This window comes from Pinus tabuliformis, chromosome 4_2 (assembly GCF_031772625.1).
Source record: "Pinus tabuliformis cultivar Carrire ecotype Pingquan chromosome 4_2, CPIR1, whole genome shotgun sequence".
Taxonomy (NCBI): Eukaryota; Viridiplantae; Streptophyta; class Pinopsida; order Pinales; family Pinaceae; genus Pinus; species Pinus tabuliformis.
The window spans coordinates 473,317,842-473,338,194 of record NC_142304.1 but is presented as its reverse complement, the minus strand read 5'-3'; the positions used below and the strand labels follow the sequence as shown (position 1 = coordinate 473,338,194).

Genomic DNA, 20,353 nt, shown 5'->3' with positions numbered 1-20,353 from the left:
CTGAGACTTGCTTAGGAGGACATTACAAGTGGTGATAGACCCATACTGACTGCAAATAATCATGGTGACGATATTTTTGTGTAACAAAGACCCTTATGGGCTTGTTACACTATGTAATAATATGTATCAAAGTCATAAGAATACCTCCAAGCAAGTTCATAAGCCTCCTCCAAGCATTGGAACCATCAAAAGAAGCAATCTGAATTATATAGAGCAAGTCAGCTTCAAGTCTTCATGTCGCCCTCAAGTTACCCTAAAATAAGGAGACAAACTCCTCCTCCACCATAGCCTCTCTCCATTAAGAACAATGTCTGGGAAGTGGTGCCTAGGCTTGAGGGCCAGTTAGTTGTGACTTCCAGGTGGCTCTACAAGATCAAGCATGCTGCGTATGGCAGCATTGAGAAGTTCAAGGTGAGGTTTGTGGCTAGAGGGTTGTCACAGATAGAGGGAGTTGACTATGATGAGACCTTCGTGGCCGTAGCTTGGTACACTTCTGTCTGGTCCCTTATTTCTGTCACTGCAGAAATGGGTTGGAAGATCCATCAGATGGATGTGAAGACCACATTTCTTAATGAAGTTATAGAGGGGTAGGTGTATGTTGAGCAACCACAGGGCTTTGGGGTAATTGGGTGGGAGACCCATGTATGTCGGTTGATGTGAGCACTCTATGGACTTAAGAAAGCTCTGAGAGCTTGGTATTCAAGGATTGATACTTACTTGGAATATATGGATTTCACGAAGAGTGATGCAGATCCAAACCTATACTACCTTATTGTAGGGGATGATCTGCTCATCCTTGTGTTGTATGTTAATGACTTGTTCATTACTGTTGCAGAGAGACTAATTAGTGGTTGCAAGGAGGATCTTGCTATGGAGTTCGAGATGAAGGAAAATGGGCTAATGCATTACTTTTTGGGGCTTGAGGTGTGGCAGGAGGAGGGGCATATCTTTCTGGGGCAGGGGCAGTATGATGTGGATGTGTTGAGCAGATTTCACATGGTAGACTGTAGACCCATGTCTACACTTATGATCACGAATTGGAAGAATATTCATGCTTCAGATTCTAGTTTGGTGGATCCCACATTGTATAGGAAACTTATTGGGTTCTTGATGTATCTCATCAACACTAGGCCGATATATGCTTTGTAGTGAACACACTTAGCCAGTTCATGGTTGATCCCAAGAGGGTGCACTGGGTAGCTGCAAAGCACATTCTTCGCTACGTGCAGGGGACTACTGATTATGGTTTGGACTATAGGTGGGGAGGTGGAGTGAGGTTGGAAGGTTACATAGATTTAGATTGGGCAAGCTATGCTTCTGATAGGAAAAGTACTTCAGAGTGTTGCTTTAGATTGCGTTCGGCAATTGTGTCGTGGTTCAGATGACAGAAAAAGTTAGTTGCTTTGAGATCTTTTGAGGCTGAGTATATGGAGGCTAGCTAGACTAGTTGTGAGACCATTGGGCTTCACAGGTTGTCGTATGGCCTATTTGATCAAGAGTTGAGATCGACAGTTATTCACTGTGATAATTAGAGTTGCATTAAAGACATGGAAAATCCACTATTTCATGACATGTCAAAACACATTGACATTAAATATCATTTCATGAAGGACTATGTTTAGAAGGCGGCAGTGAAGGTGGAGTATATATCAACAGATGAGCAGGTGGCTGATGTTCTCACGAAGTCCTTGCCAAGAGCCAAGCATGTCCATTTCCGGGACAAGATGGGTGTGGTGAGAAATAGTTTCCTAGGTAAGAGGGAGCATTGATTTTTAAAGTACCTTAGACAAGTGGTTTCCCATGGGTTAGTCTCTACCTAGGGAAAGATGTCCAAAATAATTCTGTTCCTAAGTGTGACTTTATAAAGTGAAAGTGACTTTATAAGTGGTGAAGTCAATGTTATATTATAAAGTGAAAAGCAACTTTAGATATAAAGTACAATGTGGGTACTTTATTTAATGGGTGAGTTAACAAATATAAAGTGAGAATTAAATGCACATTTATTCTCATCCCTTGATCTAAATGAATATGAGCCATTAGATCTTAGGGTTGCCCAAAGGTCATTTAGGGAAACAAAAGCAGGAAACGAAAAGAGAGACTGCATTCATTCTTCATGAGCAGATTAGAGAAAGGAGGCTGAGAGCTGGAGAAAATGTATGAAGGAGAAATTTGTTGCAGCAAGCTGAATGAATGATTTATGGGTAAAGCTAGGCATGCAATTCAAGGTATAGAAGACAACAAAAGGTATAGTACAAAAAACATTTAATGTTGAGAGATGCATGCCGTTTGAGAGAAGTTTTTGAGATTTTTTTATTTATTTATTTTTTTTTTAATTTTTTAATTTTTAATTTTTAATATTTATTTATTTATTTATTTTATTTTATTTTATTTTATTTATTATTATTTTTTTTATTTTTATTTGTTTATTTTTTTATTTTTTTTCAGAAGTATGGAAATCCATATAGTACATATGGAATCGATACAGTAAATTCCGTACATCCATATCCGTACAATACATATTTTCAGCTTCAAGTGGGCACATAAATCGAGGCAAAGTGGGCATGGTTTTCAAGGAGTTTTAGGTTAAAGAGATAAGATTTAATTTGTTGTTTTGTTTTGTCTACAAATGTATTTTTCCTGAACTTGAAAGATAAATAAATTTGAAGAGCTCTCCAATATGTTTCCCCCAGAGAAGATTGGACTTTTGCAGTTCTTCTTTAACTATATCCTTGAGAGCTGGATTCGTTCTCCTTTGGGGTTGTCAGGCTGGTTCGCAACCTTCTTTGATATAAATGTGTTGAGTACACACCGACGGGTGTACTCCCTTCATTTCCTTGTAACTCCAACCAAAGGCATCCATATGTTCCCTTAACATGTTGCACAAACTTTCTTATTGGTGTACAAAAAGAGGGGTTGATTTTCAAAGTTCTTTCAGGGCCGAGTTCTATTGTTTCGACACGGGTAGGGGTTGAATCAGCTAAGAATATATGAATCTGATGGTTTCTCTTAGTTTCCTTTACTACTTCCTCTAAGGATAAGGTGCTAGGAGTTGGAATTTGAAGCATGTGTTCAATCAAATCATCTTCATCTGGTTGTCCTCCCATGGCTGTTTCTAAGGTATAGCGTTTGGATGAGTAGATTTCATCTTCTTCCTCCTCTTCTAGCGATAAAGGTAAGTCATTTTCTAGAGTTGGCTGAGCAAGAGGGTACAAGACTAACTTCTTGGATAGATGCCTATTTTTGATAGTCATATTTCCAGCCCTGCAGTTGATGTAGGCATTGGCAGTGGCTAACCAAGGCCTCGCAAGTATGAGAGGATAACTAGTAAGCTTGGCCTTAGGCTGGAGATCTAGGAAGTCTATAGGGTACTCCCAAGAGTCAATGGAGACCATCAGATTGTTAACCCCCTAATTTTCTCTCTTTTTTCCATTTTCCCCTTCCTAAATCATAACCATTTACCGTTGTTTTACCTCTTTTATACACCCTCATCTTGCACTAGTCCAAGCACGGTGACATATTTCGTATAAACTTTATTTTTCATACTTTTAATTTAACTTAGCATTAATTAATCATTTATTACATGATTTCTTACTTTTAATCACTCTTTGTAACTTATCGATATCTCCAATGTTTATTTGGTAGTTAGAGTACTTACCGTGACCGCTGATCCTAGTGTAGGATCAAATCTTGCACCATTTCTAGCACAACAAATCATTGCAGTAGATCCGAACCTCCTTAATCACTGCCTCGCTTTAAGCAGCTTCAACCATGACAACAAGATCGATTCAAAGGTAGCCAAGATCGAATTGCCTCATTTTGAGTAGCTTCAACCATGATAGCAAGATCGATCTAAAGGTAGGCAAGATCAAGTCTGTGGAGAATGAAAGATGGAGATTGGCTACGACCAATTTTGCTAACTGTCTAATTTTAAAGGCCGAAAAGCTAAATTCTACATTTGGTTATGTAATCGGTTGAATGATCTATTTTGGCCTTTGGCTAAAGATCTATATAATGTAGAATGTAAATAGCACTAAAAGAGGGAAGTGTTCGATAGAACAGAGACACAACCAGAGAGGTGGTAATAGGTTGTTGTATTTTGTTATCACCCGAATCTGGGCTGTACGATGTATTAATGTATGTACTTGCCTCAGTGAATTAATAAAAAGGAGGCCCACCTCGTGTTTCACAAATTGCGTTTTTTTATTTGAGCTGATGAATTGATTAAGGAACTGAGCAACATTTTTATTTAAAGGGGAAACGCGCTGGTTGGATAGGGCCCAGCCAACCCAGCACGTTTACCCCATTTCCTATTTTTCTTGTAATTTGTGTTTACATTGTCAAGTGTGATTTAATTTTAAGCACATGCATTCATGTCTGAGTGAAAGCAGATCCGTTGTGTGAAGTAGATAAATTTCCTCTCCTTCACTCGATTTCCGATTGGTTTTCCTCCTCTTGGTCCAAGCAGGAGAAATAACCCTGCACCAGTGCACGTTGGTGTGATATCTCCTTTTCTGCAATTCTGTTTTATTGGTTTTCCTTGCCTAGTCCAAGTAGGAGAAATGAACCTGCACCAGTGCACATTGGTGTGATGCAGCAAACCTTCTTAGTCTACTTCCTGCAATCTTCTTTCTTTAATTCAATGCTTATGACAGGATAAATGTATATTGATTGTTTCTTTATTCTTGCACTCTATTAAGATTAGAAACATTCACCTTTTATGTGTGCAATTTGATTTAATAGTATAATAGAACTTGCAATAATTAAGCACTCATTTTAAGAATTAAATTTTAACTGCAGGAAGCTCTGATCCGATGCAAGAACTAGTTTCTTGCCACAGGATCTGAGTGCTTTGAACCTGGAAAAGTTCAAGCCCTTGCCGGTGTTAGACTCAGTCTTGCCAGTCCTCTGTCAGAATCAAATTCACCAAGGTTCATTTCTCGTCATTTGCAGTCATCAAATGCCATTTTGGTCAAAAAGAGTCATTTTAATTCTTGATTCCAGGGTTTTGTCTCTAGAAGTGTGAAATAATGCTTGCAGGCTAGAGGGAGGTTCAATAAGTTTCTTATTTCAAGAGTTTCATCATCATTAATGCTCAAATTGTCAAATTTGTTTTATGATACGCTCCATTCACAAAACGAACTCTTGGCAAATCATCCTAATTTTCGAATATATAACACGCTCAACAGTTTGGTGGAGTTTGATGGTTATTATCTTGAAAGTGAAGCCGGTGTGGCTTGTAGCTATTGAGAAGTGCCTTATACAAGAATGAAGTTGGACAATCTGAAATCTGAGACCAAGTTCACTGGCAACTGAAACATTGTCAAATGCACAGGATGTATCAAATGAAGTAAGTGCAGAGCTGAAAGGTCAACCTGATATGATTATTGGAAATTACAGCGATGGGAATTTAGTTGCATCTTTGATGGCAAATAAACAAGGAATTACTCAGTGCAACATTTCTCATGCTTTGGAGAGGAAAAAATACCCAGATTTAGACATATATTGGAGGGATTTTGAGGAAAAATACTACTTCTCTTGCCAGTTTACTGCAGATCTAATTTCAATGAATCACGTAGATTTCATGACCACTAACATATGAAGAGATTGTAGGAAGTAAGGATACTGTTGGACAGTATGAAAGCCACATTGATTTCACCCTTCCTGGTCTCTACCGTGTGGTTAATGGAATTAATGTTTTTGATCCAAAATTCAACATTGTTTCTCCTGGAGCAGACATGCAGATTTATTTCCCTTACACAGAAAAGCAGTGCCGCCTTACTACTTTACCTGATTCTGAGCAGATAGTTGAACATGTGTGTGCCTTGAATGACCATAAAAAACCTATTATATTTTCTATGGCAAGACTCGACCGAGTGAAAAATATGACAGGATTGGTTGAATGGTTTGCAAAGAACAAACGCCTGAGGGAGCTGGTTAACCTTGTTGTGGTTGCTGGTGATATTGACCCATCAAAGTCCAAAGACAGAGAAGAAGTGGCCGAAATTGAAAAATGCATAGACTTATCAAAGAGTATAACCTGAATGGTCAGTTCCGGTGGATATGTACACAAAATAATAGAGTACGGAATGCAGAGTTGTACCGCTACATTTGTGACACAAGAGGTGCCTTCATACAGCCTACACTTTATGAAGCTTTTGGGCTTACAGTTGTTGAGGCAATGCCACATGGTCTTCCCACATTTTCAACATGTAATGGAGGTCCTGTTGAAATCATTGTGGATGGGCATTCTACAAGTGAACAGATTGTTGACTTTTTTAAGAGGTGCCAGACAGATCCCACCTACTGGAACAAGATCTCTGATGTTGGTCTACAGCGTATCTATGAAAAATATACATGGCAGTTTTATGCTGACAGATTAATGACGTTGTCTGGGGTTTATGTATTTTGGAAGTATGTATCAAAACTTGAAAGACGAGAGACACGCCATTACCTGGAGATGTTTTACGGCCTAAAGTATAGAAATCTGGTTAAAACCGTGCCCTTAGCTGTTGAATAAAATATTGATGGGATTGAAGATGAAATGTTGGGGGGAGATGTGCTGCCCAATGGATCTTCTCATAAACATTGAGTGACACCTCTCCTCTACTTAATACGCATTTTGTGCCACCATAAGTTGCCAAAGAAGGTTGTTTTATCATTCACGATTTAGAGTATGTGATATTTCTTATGCATTTCTATTTTCCATAGAGGTGGGGGCCAATTTTGTTAAATTAGGATGGTTGAACACCTTGATAAAATTGTGCATCACTGGTTGAGAGGCAATGTTAGCAGACCTCGAGCACTTCTCACAATTATCAAGCAAGCAATTTTCAAAACACCCAAAAGAAAAGTTGAGTTGAAGTCTGGAGGGAGGGAAATGCACTTTAGAAGAGAAGAATGGGTGTTTGCAAGCAGTGCGACGCATATACTCAGGGGCGCGGTGCACACCTAGGGCGCGGCGCACACAGAGCAAACCCTCAGTTCATTTGTTCAACGTGCGCGACGCACACCCAGCACGCGGAAAATTGGGTTTTGCGCATGGCGCACACCCACAAAGGCCTGAAACTTGTTCCAAATTGCATCAAGTCACCTTTGAAACCCCTAAAATCGACAAATATGAGAGCATCTGTGAGAAGTACAACCTTTCACTGTTCTTCTGGTGGGCGGGAATTCATGGAAGCATGGAAAATGATATTTGGTTTACTTTTCTGTATTGGTTTTAATTCAAATACCCTCTTTATCAGGGGAGTGCAGGAGCCAGGCCGTTTCTGTGCCACACTCATGCAACCTTATTATTCTAAATATGGTTGCCAGGAATACAAGACTACAATTGTAGATGGCTTTCGGTTGGGATTTCAGAGGATCTCTTCTCGAGCATTCCCATGTAAACCTAATTGAAAGAGTCCCATTTTCTTTAGCCACGATGTTTTAACTGGTGGAATCTCATGGGTGGTGAATCCCCTTGATCAAGCCGATGTGTCCCCTGTGTTTGTTCTGGTAGATGCAGGTTATGATGTTTGGATTGGGAATGCTCGCACCAAGAGTTACAGCTATGGCCATGAATACTTGACAGAATTAGATAAGGCATACTGGGATTGGAGCTCGGATGAATTGGCAGCCTTTGACCTTCCCGGCATGATGTACCTGTGCACAACATTACAAACTGAAAATTTCATCTCATCGGCCACTCTCAGGGAGCTCAATGTGCCTTGGTTGCTTTAAGTGAAGGGATTTTAGTGGATGTTGTGGACAAAGTGGCATTATTGGCTCCAGTTGCTTATGACTCTCATATGATTTCGCCGATAGCAGTTGCTGGAAACTTTCTAAATCTATTTGAAGACTTCAGAATATATGCGAAATAAACTGTTGCCTTAACATTTCTAGAAATGGGATGTATGATACTTCAGAGGATACCTCAGCTAAGAACTTAATTCATTTAGCTCAATTGTATAGAGCAAACAAGTTTCGGAAATATGATTATGGAGCTGCAGAGAACAATTAGAGGTATAATTCCATGTATTCTCTAGCATATAATCTGTCTAGAGTGCCAACCCAAAACTTGTTCCTCGCTTTTGGAGGTGCAGACGCTCTTGCAGACCTACAAGACGTGGAAAAAATGAAGTGCGAGTTGAAAGCGGGATACAAATATGTTTTCAAACCCAAATTTGCCCATTTGGACTGCATCTTTTCCATCAATGGCAATGAGAAGCTCTATTATAACATCATCATTTTTTTTAGAGCTAGATCTTCTAGATTGATGTATAATAATTTTTCCAACTAAAAGTGACGTTTTGATTACTTTAATAAGGATGTTTACATGGGAAAGAGGGTACCAAATTTTAATGTATTGATTACCATGATGAGCATGATACGGTGCCTCTTTATCTAATCACAAGGCACCATACTATCAAAACAATGTAACGACAAAAGGAAAATGAAACAGTCAAAGACCAGAAATTCACCACGGCTTCAAATAAAAATCAAAATAATCTCATTCCTTCTGCTCCAAAAAGGATTTTTGAATTAGATGGAACTGCAGCTGTACAGGTGGCTGCCAAATACTTAGGGGTGGGCAAGTCTTCTCCTCCAATTAATTGATAAGAGGTTCCAGCCTGTCCACGACTTGACAATTGGCGTGGAGTTTGATGCTCGCATGTTTACCATTGATAACAAATCAAATAAAACTTCAAATCTAGGACACGGCTGAACAGGTATCATTCCGAGGATGCAGTTGGAGTGTTACAGAGGAGCAGCTGGAGCATTACTAGTTTATGACAACACAAGGAGAGAAGTCCAATGATGCAATAGATTCTAGGCCTAAGAAAGTTGAGTTGCCCAAGCTTCCCAGAAATAGATAAAAGATACCAATCAATGTTCCACACCGTTTGATGTGAAGCTTTCATCAAAATTTATTTGGAGAATGAATGGAAATCACACTTCATCCGGTAATCCAGATATCTCCATAAATAATGCATATGCAAACAAGAACGTTGAATTAAAGGCTGAGTGTCAAAGAATATAACAACTTTCATAATGTTGTTGAGCGCTCTTCAAGTTCTCCTCCTTGGTCTTCAAGAACGACTATTGATATGACCAAGGCTTTTAAGGGATTGGCAAATAATAAGGCCTCAACTATTGTCGCTCAACCTCATGACTCTACAGGTTTATTGGGAAATTTAGGATCATCCTTGCATGCTAACAGTTTTGGACATGATTTGCCAATAGTTGGAGATAGAGTACCTTCGGATTTGAGCTTGAAAGTTAATATGCACCTAATTTCTTCCTCTTCACTTAAATTGGTGCCAGATGTTGAATAATATTATGTTGCAGAGAATGAGTTCCTGTCAAAACGAAAATCAACCTGGGAAGATTCATTTCGTTCAATATATTACATGTTTAGGAAAAAGACACGTGATATCGTTTATTTTTGCACTCAACAGTTTATAGTCATGTTTGTGGGAGGTAGTTTAAATGCGAAATTGGAGAATACATGTGCTGCATATCTCACAAGATCCACTCATGGGCTTCGAGCTTTTCTAAAGAAGCATGATATAGATTTCTCTACGCCTCTCTATAGCATGGAAGTGGAGCACGCTACAACAGAGGATTTGCAGGAGCTAAACCAAGTACTCTGCGAGAAGTTAGAAGATAAATGAAGGGCATAGCTGGTGAGGATACAATAAAGCATCTATTTGAAAGAAATCATTTGAACTACATCGAGTGCGTAAATGTGGATTATAAATCTACAAGGAAGGAATCATTATATGATCTACAGCTTGATGTTAAAGACTGTCGAGATGTCTATGATTCATTTGATAAGTATGTTGAAGTTGAAATAACTTGATGGTGATAACAAATGTCGTGCAGAGAAATATGGACTTCAGAAGGCAAGAAAAGGTGTTCTTTTCCTCGGTTTTCCCCGTACCACAACTTCAGTGAAGCATTGAATATGATTTCATGCGAGACACAATGGTCAAGATAAATGATCGAAATGAATTTCTACTTCACTTGACTCAGACAGAGACAATGGCAAATATCTCTCTCCAGATGCTGATAGAAGTGTGCGCGATTTATATACTCTTCATAGTGTTTTGGTTCACAATGGAGGTGTGCTGGATGGTCATTTTTACGCTTTCATTAGACCAGCTATCTCAGACCAGTGATAAAAGTAATTTCTACAAAATGGAGACACGTGTTGAGCTTAGCAAATTGCAGCTGGGTGCGTTCATTAAAGGTGAAATTTTAGTGGAAAACCGTTTATTGAAAAATTAGTTTTTGATTCAAAGGGCCAACATAAGGTGAAGAGTCACTGCAACAGAAAGATAGGAACCGATAGTATATTTTTAACTGCAGTTGCAATTCAAAGGGTCTATGCTCCAGATTATGTCTTTTAATTGGCCATCAAAAAACAAATGTAACGCTGCTCCTTTTTAGAGCAGATCTTTCCTATTCTCATGATTTTAGGTGAAACGGCCCCTATTCTCAAATCGATTCCCATTCCTGAGTCTATTAATTGTATGAAAATTACGTGTAAGTGGTTCTGAGTTCAGGGAAACGGTGGAGGAATAACTTAGTGTTTGGCTGTACAGATTGACAGAGAAATAATTAAATGGCGCAGCTCTGATTTATAAGATTCTTGTAGTATGAGTTTTGGCATGTGTTTTTCTCTCTGTTTCATGTGTATCCTGTGATGTTTTGCATTTTATTCATGATCGTTTCAAGCTGAATACTTTTAAGTGAGAAAGGTAGAATTCAGTCATTGCTCTGCCTTGAGGAAGTGTTCAGCCTTTATGTGTTTTCTTCTGCCTGGAAAGGATTCATACATTAATGCCCTTTTTAGCTTTCTTACATAGTCTTTTCACCCCATTTAAATTCAATTCGATTGCTAAAACCTCATGCTTATCTCACCTTATGAAATATCCTGTGCCTTTGGTTAAATCTCTGCTCATGCTGCCCTTGTCCCACGTAGCCCAACAACTTAGTCATTAAATCAAATATCTCTCATTCAAATTCATTTTACTAGCCTAAATCAGTTCCCATTTTAAGTCATCTCGGACTCTATTGATCATTTTATCGAGATAGACCTGGAGAGAGCCCTCTCCTGTCCTCGTAGGGCTAGCTATGAGGCTAAGCTTGGTTTGATGTTGCCTTGAACCTCGCCTTCATTCAGCCTGAGGTAGATTCGGGCGCTAACATAGTGGCGACTCAACTAGGGAAAAAATGGTTTACTTGTAGATTGTTTTGCCCTAGTACATATCTCAAGTTCAGAGCTGATTGTTGATGGTGAACAATGATCAAACATAAGAAGATGACTAAAATCATTCACCTGGCGACTCCATTCACTGAAAAATCCATGCAATCAATCCTTCATGGTGACTCCACTGTAGAGGGATCAGTAGCTTTGAGATTTCTTAAGATGGATCAGATTGCAAGAAGATACGCTCCCATGAGCCAAGATCACATCCCAGGTTTTCCAAATAAAATGCCCAAGGTAGATTGGTCAAAGAATTTGCCTGTGTTCAGAAATGTGGAAGGTAATTACGCTGCTCTTCATCTGGTGAAATTTCACATTCACGTGCATAAATTAAAGATCGGTTTTCCTGAAGATTGTTTGATGAAAATGTTTATGGCTACTCTAGAAGACGAAGCCCGATCTTGGTATGAAAGTTTTCCACCTGCTTCCATTTATTGTCTAAAGGATTTTCATTCGATATTCTTTGAGAAGTATAAAGAAACTTATCCATCATTAAATCTAGTTCATGACTATTGCAAACATGCTTCTACTTTTATTGAAAGCCTTTAAAAATATTACAAAGATGATAATTTCATGGATGATGAGATCATGGAAGCCTCGTATGAAAATCCTTTCAGCAGCGTAAAGATGATCATGAAAATTTGCAGCATAATGAAGATTGTAGTACGGTGGAAGGTGAAAGAATTCTGTATCTTGACAGTCAACATGAATTATATGAAATAAATCAGCAGGTTGAAGAGTTCCATATGGTTGAAGGTGATGAAAGAAAAAGTATCGGTTCAGATCTGTCAATAGAAGAAGACGACATGCAAGTAATTTCAGTTCTAATTTCAGAATGTGATAATGTCAGGACAACTATTTCAGTTCCAGATTCAGATTGTGATGACCAAGAATGCCAAGTACGGAATCCTATGAAAGAGAACTTTGCTGTTGAAATCATCTGGGATGCAGAAGACACAGTTATGGATCCAAATGTTCTCAGTTCTTTAGAATACAGCCTTCATGAGGAGGTAATCCAGTCAGTATATGAAAAACAAGATCAGACCTTCATTCAATATATTCACACCACAGAAGATCAAAACATTTAGGATTTCCATTCAGATTCCTCTTCATATGTTTCATGTGTTGAAATGTTTTTCCAAGAAGATATCTGCTCATCTACCTGTTCAGAGTTTTTTGAAGCCCAGGAGCATACTTTTACTGAAGTGCATGATGAAGCAAGATTAGAATTTGAAGCAAAGGACACCTTGTTTCTTCAACAGGAAGAAAATCTTCATGTTTTTCACAATCCAATGGTAGATTTATTGCAGTCAGCAGTGAAGGTGATTATTGCAATATTCAGCGATGAAGGAGATAAGAGTCAATTAGCTTTTTGGATGCCTAGTTACAAGTATCTATGGCTGACCAGAAGATCTGATCAGGAGAATCAAGCAAGAAGGCATCTGCTTGATTGGTTACATTGGCATTCTGATATAGTTTGATCATATATGGCCTTGTAAGAAACACAGGTGGCCATATAATGCCACCAAGCTTTAAGTTTTAAGTTCAGGTCTTGGTATTTTGAGTTAGTTTGCTAGAGTTAAGCTTTTCAATCATTTCAGTTCGCATTGAGTCAGTTTGAGTCAAGCTTCAGCCAATAAATTGAGTCATGTTGTTTTGTCAGAATAATGGACTCCATAGCCCAATGGACGAAGGCATTGTCTAGCTCTCCCAGAGATCTGATGTTCTTGGCACCTCCACATAGCGGTAGCTGCCATCCAAATTGGAGCTAATGTTAGACTTAGTCTTGTCAGTCCTCTGTCAGAATCAAATTTACCAAGGTTCATTTCTCATCATTTGTAGTCATCAAATGCCATTTTGGTCAAAAAGAGTCATTTTAATTCTTGAGTCCAGGGTTTTGTCTCCAGAAGTGTGAAATAATGCTTGCAGGCCAGAGGGAGGTTCAATAAGTTTCTTATTTCAAGAGTTTCATCATCATTAATGCTCAAAGATATTTCTTCTTCAAAACTCTGTTTTGAAGAAGAAATTGTCAAATTTGTTTTATGATACGCTCCATTCACAAAACGAACTCTTGGCAAATCATCCTAATTGTCGAATATACAACACGCTCAACAGTTTGGTGGAGTTTGATGGTTATTATCTTGAAAGTGAACCCTGTGTGGCTTGTAGTTGTCCAGAAGTGCCTTATACAAGAATGAAGTTGGACAATTTGAAATCTGAGACCAAGTTCACTAGCAACTGAGACATTGTCAAATGCACAAGATGTATCAAATGAAGTAAGTGTAGAGCTGAAAGGTCAACCTGATCTGATTATTGGAAATTACAGCAATGGGAATTTAGTTGCATCTTTGATGGCACATAAACAAGGAATTACTCAGTGCAACATTGCTCATGCTTTGGAGAGGACGAAATACCCAGATTCAGACATATATTGGAGGGATTTTGAGGAAAAATACTACTTCTCTTGCTAGTTTACTGCATATCTAATTTCAATGAATCACGCAGATTTCATTATCACTAACATATCAAGAGATTGCAGGAACTAAGGATAATGTTGGACAATATGAAAGCCACATTGCTTTCACCCTTCCTGGTCTCTACCGTGTGGTTAATGGAATTAATGTTTTTGATCCAAAATTCAACATTTTTTCTCCTAGAGCAGACATGCAGACTTATTTCCCTTACACAGAAAAGCAGCGCCGCCTTACTGCTTTACCTGATTCTGAGCAGACAGCTAAACATGTGTGTGCCTTGAATGACCATAAAAAACTATTATATTTTCTATCGCAATACTCGACTGAGTGAAAAATATGACATGATTGGTTGAACGGTTTGCAAAGAACAAATGCCTGAGGGAGCTGGTTAACCTTGTTGTGGTTGCTGGTGATATTGACCCATCAAAGTCCAAAGACAGAGAAGAAGTGGCTGAAATTGAAAAATGCATAGACTTATCAAAGAGTATAACTTGAATGGTCAGTTCCGGTGGATATGTACACAAAAGAATAGATTACGGAATGCAAAGCTGTACCGCTACATTTGTGACACAAGAGGTGCCTTCATATAGCCTGCACTTTATGAAGCTTTTGGGCTTACAGTTGTTGAGGCAATGACACGTGGTCTTCCCACATTTGCAACATGTAATGGAGGTCCTGCTAAAATCATTGTGGATGGGAATTCTACAAGTGAACAGATTGCTGAATTTTTTGAGAGGTGCCACACAGATCCCACCTACTAAAACAAGATCTCTGATGTTGGTCTACAACGTATCTATGAAAAATATACATGGCAGTTTTATGCTGACAGATTAATGACGCTATCTGGGGTTTATGTATTTTGGAAGTATGTATCAAAACTTGAAAGACGAGAGACACGCCGTTATCTGGAGATGTTTTACAGCCTAAAGTACAGAAATCTGGTTAAAACTGTGCCCTTAGCTATTGAAGAAAATGTTGATGGGATTGAAGATGAAATGCTGGGGGGAGATGTGCTACTCAATCAATCTTCTCATAAACATTGAGTGACACCTCTCCTCTGCTTAATACGTGTTTCGTGCCACAGTAAGTTGCCAAAGAAGGTTGTTTTATCATTCACGATTTAGAATATGTGATATTTCTTATGCATTTCTATTTTCCATAGAGGTGGGGGCCAATTTTGTTAAATTAGGATGGTTGAACACCTTGATAAAATTGTGCATCACTGGTTGAGAGGCAATGTTTGCAGACCTCGAGCACTTCTCACAATTATCAAGAAAGAAATTTTCAAAACACCCAAAAGAAAAGCCGAGTTGAAGTCTGGAGGGATGGAAATGCACTTTAGAAGAGTAGAATGGGTGTTTGCAAGCAGCGCGACGCATATACTCAGGGGCGCGGCACACACCTAGGGCATGACACACACCCAGGGCGCGGCGCACACAGAGCCAACCCTTAGTTCATTTGTTCAACGGGCGCGACGCACACCCAGGGCGCGGCGCACTGGGTTTTGCGTGCGGCGCACACCCACAAAGGCCCGAAACTTGTTCCAAATTGCATCAAGTCGCCTTTGAAACCCCTCAAATTGACAGATATGAGAGCATCTGTGAGAAGTACAACCTTTCACTGTTCTTCTGGTGGGCGGGCATTCATGGAAGCATGGAAAATGATATTTGGTTTACTTTTCTGTATTGGTTTCAATTCAAATACCCTCTTTATCAGGGGAGCGCAGGAGCCAGGCCGTTTCTGCGCCACACTCGTGCAACCTTATTATTCTAAATATGGTTGCCAGGAATACAAGACTACAACTGTAGATGGCTTTCGGTTGGGAGTTCAGAGGATCTATTCTCGGGCATTCCCATCTAAATCCAATTGAAAGAGTCCCATTTTCTTTAACCACGGCGTTTTAACTGGTGGAATCTCATGGGTGGTGAATCCCCCTGATCAAGCCGATGTGTCCCCTGCGTTTGTTCTGGCAGATGCAGGTTATGATGTTTGGATTGGGAATGCTCGCACCACGAGTTATAGCTATGGCCATGAATACTTGACAGAATTAGATAAGGCATACTGGGATTGGAGCTCGGATGAATTGGCAGCCTTTGACCTTCCCGACATGATGTACTTGTGCACAACATTACAAACTGAAAAGTTCATCTCATCGGCCACTCTCAGGGAGCTCAATGCACCCTGGCTGCTTTAAGTGAAGGGATTTTAGTGGATATTGTGGACAAAGTGGCATTATTGGCTCCAGTTGCTTATGACTCTCATATGTTTTCGCCGATAGCAGTTGCTGGAAACGTTCTAAATCTACTTGAAGACTTCAGAATCTATGCAGAATAAACTGTTGCCTTAACATTTCTAGAAGTGGGATGTATGAGACTTCAGAGGATACCTCAGCTAAGAACTTAATTCATTTAGCTCAATTGTATAGAGCAAACAAGTTTCAGAAATATGATTATGGAGCTACAGAGAACAATCAGAGGTATAATTCCATGTATCCTCTGGCATATGATCTGTCCAGAGTGCCCACCCAAAACTTGTTCCTCGCTTCTGGAGGTGCAGACGCTCTTGCAGACCTACGAGACGTGGAAAAACCGAAGTGCGAGTTGAGAGCGGGATACAAATATGTTTTCAAACCCAAATTTTCCCATTCGGACTTCATCTTTTCCATCAATGGCAAGGAGAAGCTCTATGATAGCGTCATCATTTTTTTTTAGAGCTAGATCTTCTAGATTGATGCATAATAATTTTTCCAACTAAAAGTGACGTTTTGATTACTTTAATAAGGATGTTTACATGGGAAAGAGGGTGCCAGATTTTAACGTATCAATTACCTTGATGAGCATGATACGGTGCCTCTTTATCTAATCACAAGGCACCATACTATCAAAACAATGTAACGACAAAAGGAAAATGAAACAGTCAAAGACCAGAAATTCACCACGGCTTCAAATAAAAATCAAAATAATCTCATTCCTTCTGCTCCAAAAAGGTTTTTCGAATTAGATGGAACTGCAGCTGTACAGGTGGCTGCCAAATACTCAGGGGTGGGCACGTCTTCTCCTCCAGTTCACTGATAAGAGATTCCAGCCTGTCCACGACTTGACAATTGGCATGGAGTTTGATGCTCGCATGTTTACCATTGATAACAAATCAAATAAAACTTCAAATCTGGGACACGGCTGGACAGGTGTCATTCCGAGGAGCAGCTGGAGCGTTACAGAGGAGCAGCTGGAGTGTTACTGGTTTATGACATCACAAGGAGAGAAGTCCAATGATGCAATGGTTTCTGGGCCTAAGAAAGTTGAGTTGCCCAAGCTACCCAGAAACAGATAAAAGAGACCAGCCGATGTTCCACACCGTTTGATGTGAAGCTTTCATCAAAATTTATTTGGAGAATGAATGGAAATCACTCTTCATCCGATAATCCAGATATCTCCATAAATAGTGCATATGCAAACAAGAACATTGAATTAAAGGCTGAGTGTCAAAGAATATAACAACTTTCGTAATGTTGTTGAGCGCTCTTCGAGTTCTCCTGCTTGGTCTTCAAGAACGACTGTTGATATGACCAAGGCGTTTAAGGGATTGGAAAATAATAAGGCCTCAACTATTGTTGCTCAACCTCATGACTCTACAGGTTTATTGGGAAATTTAGGATCATCCTTGCATGCTAACAGTTTTGGACATGATTTGCCAATAGCTGGAGATAGAGTACCTTCATATTTGAGCTTGAAAGTTAATATGCGCCTAATTTCTTCCTCTTCACTTAAACTGGTGCCAAATGTTGAATAATACTATGTTTCAGAGAATGAGTTCCTGTCAAAATGACAATCTTCCTGGGAAGATTCATTTCATTCCATATATTACATGTTTAGGAAAAAGACATGTGATATTGTTTATTTTTGCACTCAACAGTTTATAGTAATGTTTGTGGGAGGTAGTTTAAATGCGAAATTGGAGAATACATGTGCTGCATATCTCACAAGATCCACTTGTGGGCTTCAAGCTTTTATAAAGAAGCATGATATAGATTTCTCTACACCTCTCTGTAGCATGGAAGTGGAGCACGCTACAACAGAGGATTTGCAGGAGATAAACCAAGTACTCTGTGAGAAGTTAGAAGATAAATGAAGGGAATAGCTGGTGAGGATACAATAAAGCATCTATTTGAAAGACATCATTTGAACTACATGGAGTGCATAAATGTGGATTATAAATCTACAAGGAAGGAATCATTATATGATCTACAGCTTGATGTTAAAGACTACCGAGATGTCTATGCTTCATTTGATAAGTATGTTGAAGTTGAAAAAACTTGATGGTGATAACAAATATCGCGTAGCGCAATATGGACTTTAGAAGACAAGAAAAGGTGTTCTTTTCCTCGGTTTTCCCCGTACCAGAACTTCACTGAAGCGTTGAATATGATTTCATGCGAGACACAATGGTCAAGATAAATGATCGAAATGAATTTCTACTTCACTTGACACAGACAGAGACAATGGCAACTATCTCTCTCCAGATGCTGATAGAAGTGTGCGCGATTTATATAATCTTCATAGTGTTTTGGTTCACAGTGGAGGTGTGTTGGATGTTCATTGTTACACTTTCATTAGACCAGCTCTCTAAGACCAGTGATAAAAGTAATTTCTGCAAAATGGAGACACATGTTGAGCTTAGCAAATTGCAGCTAGGTACATTCATTAAAGGTGAAATTTTAGTGGAAAACCGTTTATTGAAAAATTAGTTTTTGATTCAAAGGGCCAACGTAAGGTGAAGAATCATCGCAGTAGAAAGATAGGAACCGATAGTATATTTTTAACTGCAGTTGCAATTCAAAGGGTCTACGCTCCAGATTCTGTCTTTTAATTGGCCATCAACAAACAAATGTAACGTTGCTCCTTTTTAGAGCAGACCTTTCCTATTCTCATGATTTTAGGTGAAACGGCCCCTATTCTCAAATCGATCTGTTTTCCCATTCCTGAGTCTATTTATTGTATGAAAATTATGTGTAAATGGTTCTGAGTTCTGGGAAATGGTGGAGGAATAACTCAACATTTGGCTGTACAGATTGATAGAGAAATAATTAAATGGTGCAACTCTGATTTATAAGATTCTTGTAGTATGAGTTTTGGCATGTGTTTTTCTCTCTGTTTCATATGTATCCTGTGATGTTTTGCATTTCATTCATGATCATTTCTAGCTGAATACTTTTAAGTGAGAAAGGTAGAATTCAGTCATTTCTCTGCCTTGAGGAAGTGTTCAGTCTTTATGTGTTTTCTTCTGCCTGGAAAGGATTCATACATTAATGCCCTTTTCAGCTTTCTTAAACAGTCTTTTCACCTCATTTAAATTCAATTCGATTGCTAAAACCTCATGCTTATCTCGCCTTATGAAATATCTTGTGCCTTTGGTTAAGTCTCTGCTCATGCTGCCCTTGTCCCATGCAGCCCAACAACTTAGTCATTAAATCAAATATCCCTCATTCAAATTCATTTTACTAGCCTAAATCAGTTCCCATTTTAAGTCATCTCGGACTCTATTGATAATTTTATCGAGATAGACCTGGAGAGAGCCCTCTCCTGTCCTCGTAGGGCTAGCTACGACGTTGAGCTTCATTTGATGTTACCTTGAACCTCGCCTTCATTCAGCCTGAGGCATATTCGAGTGCTAACAACAGGAAGAAAAAATCCTTTAGTAAAGATGTTATTTATACCTTCTGCATAAATCTCTATTCTTGCACTAGTGCAAGCAGACTGCGATAGTACAGGACATATTAGTGCAATAGGACAGATTAGTGCAAGAAGGAAATATCTAATGGAGTAGGTTTAAGGGCCCATCTGATGAGACTGCTAAGTGTCTCTACTAAAGAATAACACATAATCAGTAGTTGAAAAATAATTTGCTAGAGTGATTGCCCTTTATCTTTAATTCCCTCTTGCAAATGCATTCTTCCTTGTTCTGGTCTTAGATTATTTTGATAGTTCAAGTTTCCTTTTTCTCTTTTTAATTTGATTCTACAATCTTTCCTTTAAAGAAAGTAGGGATTTATATTAGGAAGATTAATACCATCTTTGGCATTTCTTGTGCTTCGTCTCGAAGTTTACGGATCCCCCGGGTTGACAAATTAAGTGTTGAGGAGTTTGCTTAAGTGTAATTCCTGCACCCAACATTTTGGTGCCATTGCCAGGGAGGCGATTTGATTTGGTAATAATTTTCTGATTATACAATAGAGGTAATTAATCTTTTATCTTTGCAGTATTTTTTAGAAAATCTTCTTTGAAGGAATTTTACTAGTGTTAATTGATTTCTGACATCATTTTTTTATATTAGAAGTTGTTTGTTATTTTTCTTTCTTTTTTAAATGAATTCCTAGAAAAGGTAAGGGTTCAAAGCCCACTAAGGGCCGAAATAATTTTGAAAACAATTATCATATTGAGTCTCCTTCTGTAAGCAGGAAGCCCAATCCAATTCAAACCCATCACACAGGAACAGTCCACCTAGATTCTAGTGACAATAGCTCAGGTGTGGTTCAGCCTGTTGAGAGCGGTTCAAGTAAAAGGGAAATAATGGCGGACCATGAAGATCATGTGGAAGGGACTAGTGAAAACCAGGTTATTGGAGAACA

General features: G+C 38.9%; 3 pseudogenes; all 3 read left to right on the top strand.

The window, feature by feature from the left end:
- The first annotated feature begins 5,200 nt into the window (after positions 1–5,200).
- Positions 5,201–6,589, top strand: LOC149170008 (sucrose synthase 2-like; annotated as a pseudogene).
- A 7,157-nt stretch (positions 6,590–13,746) lies between these two features.
- LOC149170007 (sucrose synthase 3 pseudogene) lies at positions 13,747–14,771 on the top strand (annotated as a pseudogene).
- A 545-nt stretch (positions 14,772–15,316) lies between these two features.
- On the top strand, positions 15,317–16,439 carry LOC149170006 (triacylglycerol lipase 2-like; annotated as a pseudogene).
- The last annotated feature ends 3,914 nt before the right edge of the window (positions 16,440–20,353 follow it).